Source organism: Symphodus melops, assembly GCF_947650265.1.
Source record: "Symphodus melops genome assembly, chromosome: 1".
Lineage (NCBI taxonomy): Eukaryota > Metazoa > Chordata > Actinopteri > Labriformes > Labridae > Symphodus > Symphodus melops.
The window spans coordinates 2,526,489-2,539,940 of record NC_136691.1 but is presented as its reverse complement, the minus strand read 5'-3'; the positions used below and the strand labels follow the sequence as shown (position 1 = coordinate 2,539,940).

General features: G+C 40.6%; 1 long non-coding RNA gene across 1 annotated transcript; it reads left to right on the top strand.

Annotated features, from left to right (window-relative positions):
- Nucleotides 1-9,193: 9,193 nt before the first annotated feature.
- On the top strand, nucleotides 9,194-9,690 carry LOC306838491. The gene is made up of 3 exons (XR_013781092.1): nucleotides 9,194-9,283; nucleotides 9,375-9,403; nucleotides 9,499-9,690. It is a non-coding gene; the product is annotated as an uncharacterized lncRNA (long non-coding RNA).
- Nucleotides 9,691-13,452: the final 3,762 nt, after the last annotated feature.

Genomic DNA, 13,452 nt, shown 5'->3' with positions numbered 1-13,452 from the left:
ATATCTGATCCCTTCAGTCCCACAGTAACTGAACCACCACAGTGACAGCAGTGTCTCCGTGTAGACTCAGTGATGGAAAAGAACGACACCTCTGTGTCTTTGAATGTCTCGTTTCACTTTAACAAACTCCCAGACGGCTCAGACGACGAGTCAAAAGTAAAATCCACCAAATGACCTCAAACATTTCACATTACTACCGTCCTCTTTAACTCTTCATTTATGTTTTCATCCTTAAGAAATGTGACTAATCCTGATAACCTGAATGTAACAGTTTTACAGCACGCGATGCTAAATATAGTTCAATCAGGAGAGACAAGTGATATTAAGAATGAATTTATTACAGTGAAAAAGTGATTGACAGAAGGAGATTTGACAGAATGTTTTGGCGCTTGGACTCTATGGGGTGGAAGATGCGATTTAGTGATGAAGTCCTACTCGTCATTAGGATGGATCCCCCCCATGGAGTCCAGACCCTGGTGGTGGAGGACTGAGGATTTGATGAGACCGAGTTGGAGAAGAATTGATAGGAGTTGACTCTGCTTCTGAAGATGGCGGTGATGGGGAGGTGGAGGGGCGCACGAAGCCAGCTTGAAAGAACTAGGGAAGAAAAAGGATCATATTTAAAAGGAAAGCTGAACGATGATAGGCCGAAAACAAAGGAGGAACGCTGCACCATTGGTTAGATGAGGTCCGGTGACAGAACAGCTGATTAACCCACAGACGGCCCAAACTGACAGCTCGAGAATGACAGGGGAAATGAGATAGCGTGAAAAGGGTGACTGAGAAACCTGATTGTGGATCACTTAAAGTCTTCCTTACTGAACTTTCGCTAAGCTTCATTTGTGTCATGTTAAATTCTATGAATTCATCATGGCCTCTCAAGAACTCGAATTTATTGTCAGTGGAAGATTTGTATGTTTTTTGAAAACTCCATTGTTACCAAAGTGACATATGTGATAAACCTCTGGTTCCTGTTCTTCAGGTTGTGCAGGTTCTTCTGGTCTGGACTTGGTCATGTTGGCTCTGCGTGTGGCTGAACTCCTCCTGATCACTGTGATCACTGTTCTTCTCTTCAGAGCTCGAGGTGAGAAACACTCACACCAACTTTTATTCACAGCGATCACCACCAACCTTAAAGTCAGAGCTGAAATGTTTCTGTGTGCTTTATTTTTCAGGGAACCAGAGACCACCTGATGACAACACTGTGAGCTGGAAATAAAGCCTCATATGAACCGTCTTCATGTCGAAAACAAACATTTCTGACCTCCATTTTAACTCTATGTTTTCACAGGTGTATGAAGTTGTAGGTGAAGGCTCAGTGTACTATGAAAACGATGGAGAACCTTCTGCTTCTGTCAGACTCCGCTGATCAACAACTTCCACACAAACATCCACTCAGCACAGACATTAATCCACCACTTTCACACATTGCTATATCGAACTCTTGAGCTTAAAAACATGGATCCACATTTCATTTGAGGTCCTGAGTGAGGATTTGATTTAATGTGCTGAAATATGAAGTTGATATTTGTTACTGCTTCATTAAGCTAAATAATTAAACCGAGGCTTTTCATTGTGCAGTCTGTAATAATCATGTCTTTATTAAATCATATTAAAATGTCATCTGCATATAAAGAAACTTTAATCGTGTCATTCTACTTTGTGCTTTTTGTGACTCCTTTATTAAATCACAGATTCTTAATGAAAGTGAACATTTTCTCTCCTTCCTTTATTATAAACGACCGGCTCGGCCCCAAAAAGTGTGCTATTACTTTGTGGAAACCTCGGGCACACGGTTTGAACACAAATCGAGTTTAAGTGACAAAAATTTGGCCAAAATTTGCCCATTCAAAGTGGATGGCAAAATTCAAATCCTAGAGTGTAACTGCCAAAAATGTCGGCATTTGTTTGACAGTCACGCACCACATACACACACATTGGGCTCTCACTCTAACTCAGGGTTTCTTAACCTTTTTGACCTTGGGGCCCAACATTTTCAGGGCAAGGTAGTCTGAGGCCCAATCGAGTAAATGGTTCTGATTTAACTTTTGCGGTCATTTTTATTTAATAGCTATTTGTGTCACTATGTAGTAATAATGAAGACTGTTCTTAATTTGTATGTTTTTTAATCAATATATAACATATACATGGGCTAATTATGCATAAAACCTTGCACAAGTTAACAAGATCATGTAATTAATTTTGCTCATATAAAACCATGTTTAAGTGCTCGTTTGTCAAAAAAGTAACACAATATAAACTTAGCAATAAAAGCAATAAAGGTGCTCAATGAAGTTAGGTAGATTTGTTGAAATTAAAAAGAGCATTCTGTTTTGTGTAGCGCTGCCCCCGTTGCTGTCATTATTTTTTCGTTTTAAGAACCTCTCCATTACGTTTCCATTCAGATTCAGACCCGGGGGGTGAAAACGCAAGCTTTTGAATTCGACCTCCACAGGGTGGAGTGAAACTGATACGGGGCGCGTATCGCAGCCATGTGAACGAAACGGAGCAAACTCTCTGGCTGCGATGACCTCATCACACCTCCCCCCATACATTTGGACATGCGCAGTAGTCGAGAACAAACATAAACAATGGCGGCGGCTATGTGCTTCAGCAGCTATTCGCGTTGTATAGTCTCTTAAAACAGAACCTTGATATGATACATTGTGTATGTCGCCGCCGAAAGAGCATCAAATACTAACAAACAGTTCAACCTTTACCCAAGCACAGGGCGACCATACGCAGCATTTGGGTAAGACTTGGGAGAACTAGCTGCCAGAGAGGATGTTGTGGAGAAAGTAGTTGTACTGGTGAGTGTCGCGTTGTAAAGTTCCACTGCCCACTACTGGCCGGGCGTGAGAACTACATCGTTTTCACTCAGGCAAGACTGCCGTGTAGACGGTCTGTACTTCCAATCTGGAGTGCGGTCGTTTCGATGCGTTTCTGTCACAGCGTCTCCGTGTAAACGGGGCCTCAGGGTCGTCACCTAGCAGAGTTGAGACTTCTCCGTAGACGTTAAACTAAATATTCTTCTCCTTCTCGCCATGTAGGCCTACTTCTAACTGGCGCATTACTGCCTCTGGTGGTCGGAGAGTATATTGCAGGCCAACGATCACGGCCCTTACGGCCCACAGATGCAAACATATTATCCCCTCACGGCCCTGCAGGTGGCGCTCGCGGCCCTTCAAAGGTTAAGAAACCCTGCTCAAACTGACCTCTTATTCCCAGTTTCCACTCATGTTTTACAATCGCCACTGTGGTCCCAGTCTGAATGTTAGATAAAAATAAAATACATCGAAACGTGCGTCTATTTGTTTTGTAGCTCACAGTCCAAACGGAACGGTGATACCATTTTTAGTTTTTAAGATATTTGAGGTTTTGCGAGCAGTGGGAAGCCCATTCTGATACATTGATGGAATGTTCTGGCAGTTTGGCAGATCAAAGCTGAATGTCAACCAATCAGTGAGCAGCAGGTGTTCACAGTTAGAGTGATGACATTGTTTTAGCTGTTAGCTGACTACAGTTAAACACGCTTACTGCAGTCTCACACTCAAGCACATACACAGACAAACGGCAACCACCCTCACAATTTCTGCAGGAATTCTCTAGCTATAATTATAATCTGATGAAGTTCATTTGTCTCTTGTTGTGTTTCTCTGGTAATATCTCCATCCTCACTTTGGACTCTACTTTTCTTATATCCAAACACTTCAAAGTATCTTTGGAGTAAAACACCATGTCCATTATCACAGATATTTGACCTGCTTTACTTTCTTTGACATTCAGATGTTTTCAAGTGGAAAACGTTGTTTTTATTTTGCAATAACTCAATAAATATTCATTCTTTTTTTTTTTTTTTTAATCTGTGTTTTTTACCTTCAGTTTTTTTAATTTAATTATCATCTTATGAAATGTTTGAAATGTTTTTAGTGTCTGTGTGAAGCACCTTGACTTCTCTGAAGTCTGAAATATGTTTTATAAATAAACTCGTCTAAAATATGAAAATGTTCATTTTAGTTTTCAATTGAATATGAAAAGAGAAGTTCACTTTCAAAAATAAGGAAATTTCTCAGTGACCCCAAACTTTTGAACGGTAGTGTATTTGATCTTTTTACCTGAAAAATGGTCAAATGAATGAAAGGACTCCAGACACGATGCTCCCTCTGTCAGCTTCATGCAGAATGAGGCTGAGAGCTCCCCCTTCAGGCCTCAACAGGTATAACCAGTCTATCACATACATTATCTTTTGATAGACATTACATGTAGATGACAGATTCATAAATCTTGGCAGACATATCTGCACATTTTAAAGGTTTTTGACAAAACATTTTTTTTTAAAGTGGTTTAAATCCTCCAAACTGAATCTGTTTTCAATCATTCACTGTCTTTATTTATTTCTGCATGAATTTATTACACGTAAACTACACTTAGGGAAAACTTTTATTTGGGCTTTTATGTGGAGGATTTTTAAGGATCCACACGTTTATGGAAAATTTGCAAAGAGGAAAAAAAAAAGCACTGCTGATGTGTGTCTTAGGACCAGAGGAAAGAAAGAAGCGAGTGGTGAGTGGTGTAACACCGTCTGTGAAGGCCGAGTCATTTCTGACCATTGAAGGAGTGAATGACACGATTTCATGGAGGGGAAAGGGAGCACACATTATCGGTGTCCTTCTGATTTAAGGGAGATTTTCCTGATTATGTTTGCTGCAGAGTGAGAGCTCGTCTCAGGTGTTTCTATTGTCAGGAGTTCGACATGCAGAGGAGTTTGAAGACGTGGGAGATGAGGAGGAAAAGTTTGTTTTTAGCCCTACTGCTGATGTAGATACTAAAATTCTCACTAAACGACTTCCCCTTCACTTCTCAGAAAAGACTCAGGTATCAACACATCTCAGAGCACTAAAATAATCCGATCTCTGTCGTCTCAAACACGATGAACATTCAGAGCTGTATTCAGGAGAACGAGGAGATGACCAGTAGGAGTTTTTCTGTAATTTCTCCGGTTGCGAGATGAATAAAGGATTGATTGATTGATTGATTGATTTATTGATTGATTTGACCCTCCAAGTTTTGCTCGAGGACATACTAAACCTGACTATTATTGTTAATGAGTGTTGTTATGTTTTGCATCTCTCCGGGTGCAAACAACTTTTCCTGAGGGGGAAAATAAAGATACCTTTGACTTCTTTTTTTCCTATTTTTATATTAGAAATACCATCTAGGAGTGTTGCACTTGCACTTGACATGTACAGTGCCTTTCAAAAGTATTAATCCCCTTTGGCATTTTTTGTGTTTTGTTGCCTCACAACCTGGAATTAAAATGGATTGTTTGAGAGTTTGCATCATTTCATTTACAGAACATGCTTACAACTTTGAAGATGTGATTTTTAAAAAAAAAAATGTTTTTATTGAAAAGCAAACAACACGTCAAAATAACTGAAAACTTCAATGTGCATAATGATTCACCCCCCTGAAGTCAGTTCTTTGTGGAGCCACCTTTTGCAGCAATAACAGCTGCCAGTCGCTTTGGATAAGTCTCTTTAAGCTTGCCACATCGAGTCGCACAGATTGTTGTCCAGTCCTCAAGGCATGAACTGCTCCAGCTCCTTTAAATTGGACGATTCCGGTGACGATCTTCAAGTCTGACCACAGATTCTCAATCGGATGAAGGTCTGGCCTTTTACCAGGCCATTCCAACGCCTTCAAATGTTCCCCTTTAAACCACTCCAGTGTGGCTTTAGCAGTATGCTCAGGGTCACTGTCCTGCTGGAAGGTAAACCTCCATCCTATAGTCTCAAATCACTGGCAGACTGAAACAGGTTTTGCTCCAGAATGTCCCTGTATTTAGCAGCATCCATCTTTCCCTCTATTCTGACCAGTCTCCCAGTCCCTGCTGCTGAAAAACACCCCCCACAGCATGATGCTGCCACCACCATGTTTCACTGTGAGGACGGTGTTCTTGGGGTGATAAGCTTTGCAGACGTAGCGTTTTCCTTGGTGGCCAAAAAGTTGAATTTTAGCCTCATCAGACTCAAAGCACCTTGCTCCATACATTTGGGGAGTCTCCCATGTGCCTTTTGACAAACTCAAAAACGTTCTTCTTTTCATCTTTTTTTTCTGGCCACTCTTCCATAAAGCCCAGCTCTGTGGAGTGTACGTCTTATTGTGATGTTATGGACAGACACTCCAGTCTCTGCTGTGGAACTCTGCAGCTCCTTTAGGGTTACCTTTGATCTCTGTGTTGCCTCTCTGATTAATGCCCTCCATGCTCGGTCTGTGAGCGTTGGTAGGTTTATTGGCAGGTTTGTTTTGGTCCCATGTTCTTTCCATTCGATAATGATGGATTGATTTGATGGGGTTCCGGGGATCATCAAAGACTTGAATATTTTTTTGTAACCCCATCCTGACTTGTACTTTTCAACAAAGTTGTCCCTGACTTGTTTGGAGAGCTCCTTGGTCTTCATGTTGTTGTTTGTTTGTTTTAGTTGTGCCTCTTGCTTAGTGGTGTTGTAGTCTCTGGGTCCTCTCAGAAAAGGTGTTCATATACTGTACTGACAGATCATGTGACACTGAGATTGCACACAGGTGGACTCAATTCCACTAATTATGTGACTCCTGATGGTAATTGGTTGCACCAGAACCTTTGGGGTGATTACTTATGCACTCAGTAATTTGCACTTTTTCATTGAAGAAAATAAAGAAAAAAACATATTTTTCTCATTTTACTTCACCAACTTATACTATTTGGTGCAGATCAATCAAATAAAATTCAGGCTAAAAATATTAAATATACAGGTTGTAATTTAACAAAATATGTAAAAAGCAAAGGGGGATGAACACTTGTGCAATGCACTGTATCTGAACTCACAATCTTCACACATTTGACTTCCTCCGTCCTCTTCATTTATTGTTTCGTAACACGTCTCTGTAAAGACCGCACCACAGATCTGAACTTTAAAGTCCTCACACTCTGATGCGACCTCTGACATCTTTACTGATCGATGCAGCTCGTCTTCACGATCATCACTTTATGATAATTTATACATGGTACATCATGTTTTAATAATTATGAAAAATTTATAAAAATGAACATATAAGACCAGCTTTGAGTCCAAATGAGGAAGTGACATCATCCTATGAAAGGGAAGTAGATGCAGCGTCTCTGTAAAAAAGCACTACTGAAGAAAGTCAGACAGTTCGGAGCGTGACAACGGGAGGACAGAGACGCAGAATCAGGATGAACCAGCTCAAATGGATTCAAACTTCTTTACTTCTCACAGCGCTGCTTCAGTCTGCTGGTAAGAACATTTATATCACATATTGAACCTTTTTTTAACATGATGGATTTAATGAACTCTGAGAAACCACAGATGAAGAATTACTCTCAAACTGATTGTAAATATAATCGACTTTTTCTTGATTGACTTTATTCTTTGTCTTTTTCTCAAATGTAGCAGCTGTAGTTTCGAGCGCCTCATTTAAAGTTGGAGAGGACGTCAAGTTGGGATGTGGTGGCGTGAGACCAGGTCAACAGAAGTGTGAAAATACGACTTGGGTCATCTATAGTTCGGGAGGCGAATTCGAGCTGGTGAAACGTGGTCAGGTTAGACTTAGAGCAGACAGACTGAGTCTCACAGAGGACTGTTCTCTGCTTATAAAGAAGATCACAGAGGAGGATGCTGGTGATTATAGATGTCGACAGGAACCACCCAGACTGAGTCGTTATCCTCCTTCTTCTATTCATGTCAATGTGATTAGAGGTGAGTTTTTACACCACAATGTTCTTCGTTCAGATGTTCTTGTTAAAAAATACACACACAAATATTAATCATTGTACTTAAATCTAAAAAACAAAAATAAGGTTCACAAACACATTTCTGATTTTCGAAGGATTATTTATTGTTTTATATATGTGTGATAAAAATCCACAAACAGATGATTGTTTTTATTTTCCATCAAAAACACATTTGGATCTTGTTACATTGATATAAACTGTTTTGTTTTGTGTGAACCTCGCTGCATATGTTTGCAGGATTTAAGACTCTCCAGCTGTGGATTGCTTCACATGTTTGTCAGCAGGAAGTTGTCTGTAGCCTATCAGAAGTCTCCATTCTATTCAGCCAATCACAGTAGTGCAGATTGAAGGGTGTGATTGGATGTAACCGGAGCAGACAGCTTCTGATTCACATCATCTTTATGCTTTTTTGACGAGTACTGTGATTGGACTACAGATAGATTAATTGTTTATCCTGGTAGGTATGTATCAATAGACATTCACCAACATCCTGATGACAGACTAGTGACCACTGTCACAAGTCAACATGGCCACGTGTCCATCCATGGTGCTTTCAGGCTTTCATTTCTCACAGTGTTTAGACTGTGTGTGTCCATTTTGGACTTTGAACAAATATCCCCAAATCCATCCAATCGATGGCGACAGCAACACTGGACGAACACATTAGACAGGAAGATAGACTAAAGGAGTCACCACCGTTTGCATTCATCAGTTTGAACTTTGTGATTCTGCAAACTCTTACCTAGTGTTATACGAGGAGTGAATGTCTGTTTGTGACAAACTGAACATGTGTGAAGCACTTTGAAATGCCTGGAGTCTAAAAGATGTGATGTTCATCAACTTATCTTGATAAAATTATGAAAGTATTTCTTTTTGATTTGAAGTTTGAATTTGATGTCATTTCACATTTTGTGCTGAACTGTTTGTTATGTTGTGTTTATGTCTTCTTCAGATACAGCTGGAAACGGACCAGGAGGACCGCTGACGCCACCAAGACCACAAAGACCACCCCCAACATGGCCACCACCACCACCACCAACAGCAACATCCAACATCCTAAAAGAAGGAACCTCCGTGACGCTGTCGATGATCCCTGATGCAACAGTTCAACATGGCGGTGAGTCAGCGTTTTTAAATGTCTGAATTTCTAAAATTGGCACAAAGACAAAACATGGAGGCAGTGTACCAATAAGAAACTCTTTGACCACACCTCCCATCATACTGCCTATCAGCCTATTGTTAAAATCTATATAAATGAGTGTTCCCCCCTCCGTTGTTCAAAAATGATCACCAGAAGAAGAGCTCAGAGAGAAATGTTGTGATTTCAATGGAATAAAATCAAAATCTGTGATCTAATTTAAATATGAACTTCGCCCACCTCTGGTTCCTGTTCTTCAGGTTGTTCTGGTCTGGACTTGGTCATGTTGGCTCTGCGTGTGGCTGAACTCCTCCTGATCACTGTGATCACTGTTCTTCTCTTCAGAGCTCGAGGTGAGAAACACTCAGACCAACTTTTATTCACAGCGATCACCACCAACCTTAAAGTCACAGCTGAAATGTTTCTGTGTGCTTTATTTTTCAGGGAACCAGAGACCACCTGATGACAACACTGTGAGCTGGAAATAAAGCCTCATATGAACCGTCTTCATGTCGAAAACAAACATTTCTGACCTCCATTTTAACTCTATGTTTTCATGTTTTCACAGGAGTATGATGATGTAGGTGAAGCCTCAGTGTACTATGAAAATGATGGAGAACCTTCTGCTTCTGTCAGACTCCGCTGATCAACAACTTCCACACAAACATCCACTCAGCACACACATTAATCCACCGCTTTCACGCTTTCAAGTAATCAAAGAATTCAGGTGTGCAGCAGGTGAAGGAGGAGGGACAATCAAAGAGAGAGAGAGAGAGAGAGAGAGAGAGAGAGAGAGAGAGAGAGAGAGAGAGAGAGGAGAGAGAGAGAGAGAGAGAGAGCATCGCCTTTGTAAATCTTCAGTTTTTGTCAAATAGACAGAAACAATGTTTTGTAGATAGCTTCATTTTTATAAAGTTTTCATATTTTTCAGTGCCTTTAAATGTTATTATGACCAAAATATAATCTGTCTGTCAAATTAACTTTCATGTCTTATTGTTGCTTCAATATATTTGATTGGATGTGTATGTTTTACTTAAAGGAGATCTATTATCCTGACTTTCACCATTAATCATGTCAGTCTGGGACACCTGTTGAGCAGCACTGTGAGAGGTGGAGCTCAAAAAACCTCCTTTATGTCAGTAAAAATCCCTCATATCAGCCTCTGTGTGAAACGGTTCATTTCAGCTGCTGTCTCTTTAAGAACTCCCCTCCCCACATGTGCCCCCTTTTCTCTGATTGGTCAGCTTTTTGGAAGCTTTCTGAGGGCAGAACCAATGAGCTGTTTAAAGTGGGCGTGTCCTGAAAAGAGCTGGCAGGATGGGCATGTCCTTCAGCTTTGCTCCTTGTTTGACTTTAAAACATCGACTGAAGTCTCACAACGTCTCGTTCAGAGCAGCAGGAAACCACGTCTGGGGATTACACCAACATCTGAGTATCTTGTGTTTAAAAACACTTTGACCAGGTTTAGTATGGACATCCAACATGGTAACATGATATGTATATATTTAAATATGGATCAGCATTATAGATCTCTTTTAATGTTTTTCAGTCTGTATTAATCACGTCTTTATGAAATCATATTAAAATGTCATCTGCATATAAAGAACATTTTCTCTCCTGCCTTTATTTTTGGGGTATCCATCATTCTTGAGTTGTTTCTCCCTCTGTGGGTTTAAAAGCTCTTTTCTAACCAGAGAACTAGAATGAGTCCAAATACAGAGAAATGCACCAAAGATGAACTGAGTCGAATATGTCAGGAACCTGTCAGAGGTTTAGTGGACACATTTCAAAGAGGAGTGAGAGTGATTGTGCAGGAGAGGCTTAAACACTGCTGTGTTTGGACATTAAAGGCAGCTGTCTATATTTAGGTTTGCATAGTAAACTGAAGAGGTGGCAGCCAGAGGAAAGGTGAGAGAGAAACCTGCAGTCATGAGGAGTCGGACACACTGGATGAAACTGTTTCTGAGCTGGATAATGTTTAGGTTAGGAGTGTTGTCGTGAAAAAGGCGCCAGTCAGGACGCTCTTTAATGTTCAAATGTTTGCTGCAGCTCGTCTCACTCACGGAAAACAAATGACCTCACCAACTAACTTCCCCTTCACTTCTCAGAAAAGATTTAGGTGTCAACACATCTCCCACCACTAAAATGACACCTGAGCTCTGTTGTCACGACGGACATTCAGACGCTCTCTTTGTTGTTCTCTTCTTGCTGTTCCACCATCTGAAGGTTTACCTGAAACCACACTCCATCACATTTGACTTCCTCTCCTCAGAGCAGCCTCGACCATCAATGTGTGAACGTGTGGGTTTGACCTCCGGTGTGAAAAAGCTTTCATTAGAAACGTACAAGCTCAAGTCCATTTACTTTTAATGTTTCAGACAGACTTTTCTACCCTTCATTCGACCACCTCAGAAATAAACACAAGAGACTTTTTTATCCTCTTCAAACCCTGATGACAGTTTAACAGGATTTTACAACTTTGATGCATTCATAGAAATGAACACTTAAAGCAGGCTTTGAGTCCAAATGAGGAAGTGACATCACACTATGAAAGGGAAGTAGATGCAGCGTCTCTGTAAAAAAGCACTACTGAAGAAAGTCAGACAGTTCGGAGCGTGACAACGGGAGGACAGAGACGCAGAATCAGGATGAACCAGCTCAAATGGATTCAAACTTCTTTACTTCTCACAGCGCTGCTTCAGTTTGCTGGTAAGAACATTTATATCACATATTGAACCTTTTTTTAACATGATGGATTTAATGAACTCTGAGAAACCACAGATGAAGAATTACTCTCAAACTGATTTCTTGATTGACTTTATTCTTTTTCATTTTCTCAACAGCAGCAGCTCGATACAAAGGAGTCACATTCAGAGTTGGAGAGGACGCCACGCTGCCTTGTGAAACTGTGATACAAGATCAAGAGAAGTGTGAAAATACGACTTGGAACTTTGTTGATTCAAGAAACACAGCAGTAGAGCTGGTATGGTTTGGTCAGGTTAGAAACTCGCCTGACGTTCGATCAGTCAGACTGAGAGTTACAGAGGACTGTTCTCTGGTTATAAAGAAGATCACAAAGAAGGATGATGGACTTTATAAGTGTCAACAATACAAAGGAGAAGGTGGACCAAAGATAGGCGAGGACTCTGTAGTTCGTCTATTTGTTACACAGAGTAAGTATTTCAATCATGATCTTTTCTAATTCAAACAATAAACTGAAACATTAGAATAATTATAAAGACTCTGATGAAGTTCATTTGTCTCTTGTTGTGTTTCTCTGATAATTTCTCCATCCTCACTTTGGACTGAAAATATTTAAACTTTTTATGGGTTATGAAGTTGAATTTTTATATTAAAACACAAGTTTTGTGTTGAACAGTTTGTTGAGTTGTGTTTATCTCAACTTCAGGTGAGGTCACAAGACCACCAACAAGACCACCACCAAGACCACCAACAAGACCACCACCAACAAGACCACCAACAACAACTCCTGCAGGAGGTAGAGTCTCCTGATGTCTTCTCCTCTCTCTGTTTGATTCTGATTCAGGACAGAAGTCTGCAGCCAACATGCTTGTTGGACGCATTGATCCATATCTGATCCCTTCAGTCCCACAGTAACTGAACCACCACAGTGACAGCAGTGTCTCCGTGTAGACTCAGTGATGGAAAAGAACGACACCTCTGTGTCTTTGAATGTCTCGTTTCACTTTAACAAACTCCCAGACGGCTCAGATGACGAGTCAAAAGTAAAATCCACCAAATGACCTCAAACATTTCACATTACTACCGTCCTCTTTAACTCTTCATTTATGTTTTCATCCTTAAGAAATGTGACTAATCCTGATAACCTGAATGTAACAGTTTTACAGCCCGCGATGCTAAATATAGTTCAATCAGGAGAGACAAGTGATATTAAGAATGAATTTATTACAGTGAAAAAGTGATTGACAGAAGGAGATTTGACAGAATGTTTTGGCGCTTGGACTCTATGGGGTGGAAGATGCGATTTAGTGATGAAGTCCTACTCGTCATTAGGATAGATCCCCCCATGGAGTCCAGACCCTGGTGGTGGAGGACTGAGGATTTGATGAGACCGAGTTGGAGAAGAATTGATAGGAGTTGACTCTGCTTCTGAAGATGGCGGTGATGGGGAGGTGGAGCGGCGCACGAAGCCAGCTTGAAAGAACTAGGGAAGAAAAAGGATCATATTTAAAAGGAAAGCTGAACGATGATAGGCCGAAAACGAAGGAGGAACGCTGCACCATTGGTTAGATGAGGTCCGGTGACAGAACAGCTGATTAACCCACAGATGGCCCAAACTGACAGCTCGAGAATGACAGGGGAAATGAGATAGCGTGAAAAGGGTGACTGAGAAACCTGATTGTGGATCACTTAAAGTCTTCCTTACTGAACTTTCGCTAAGCTTCATTTGTGTCATGTTAAATTCTATGAATTCATCATGGCCTCTCAAGAACTCGAATTTATTGTCAGTGGAAGATTTGTATGTTTTTTGAAAACTCCA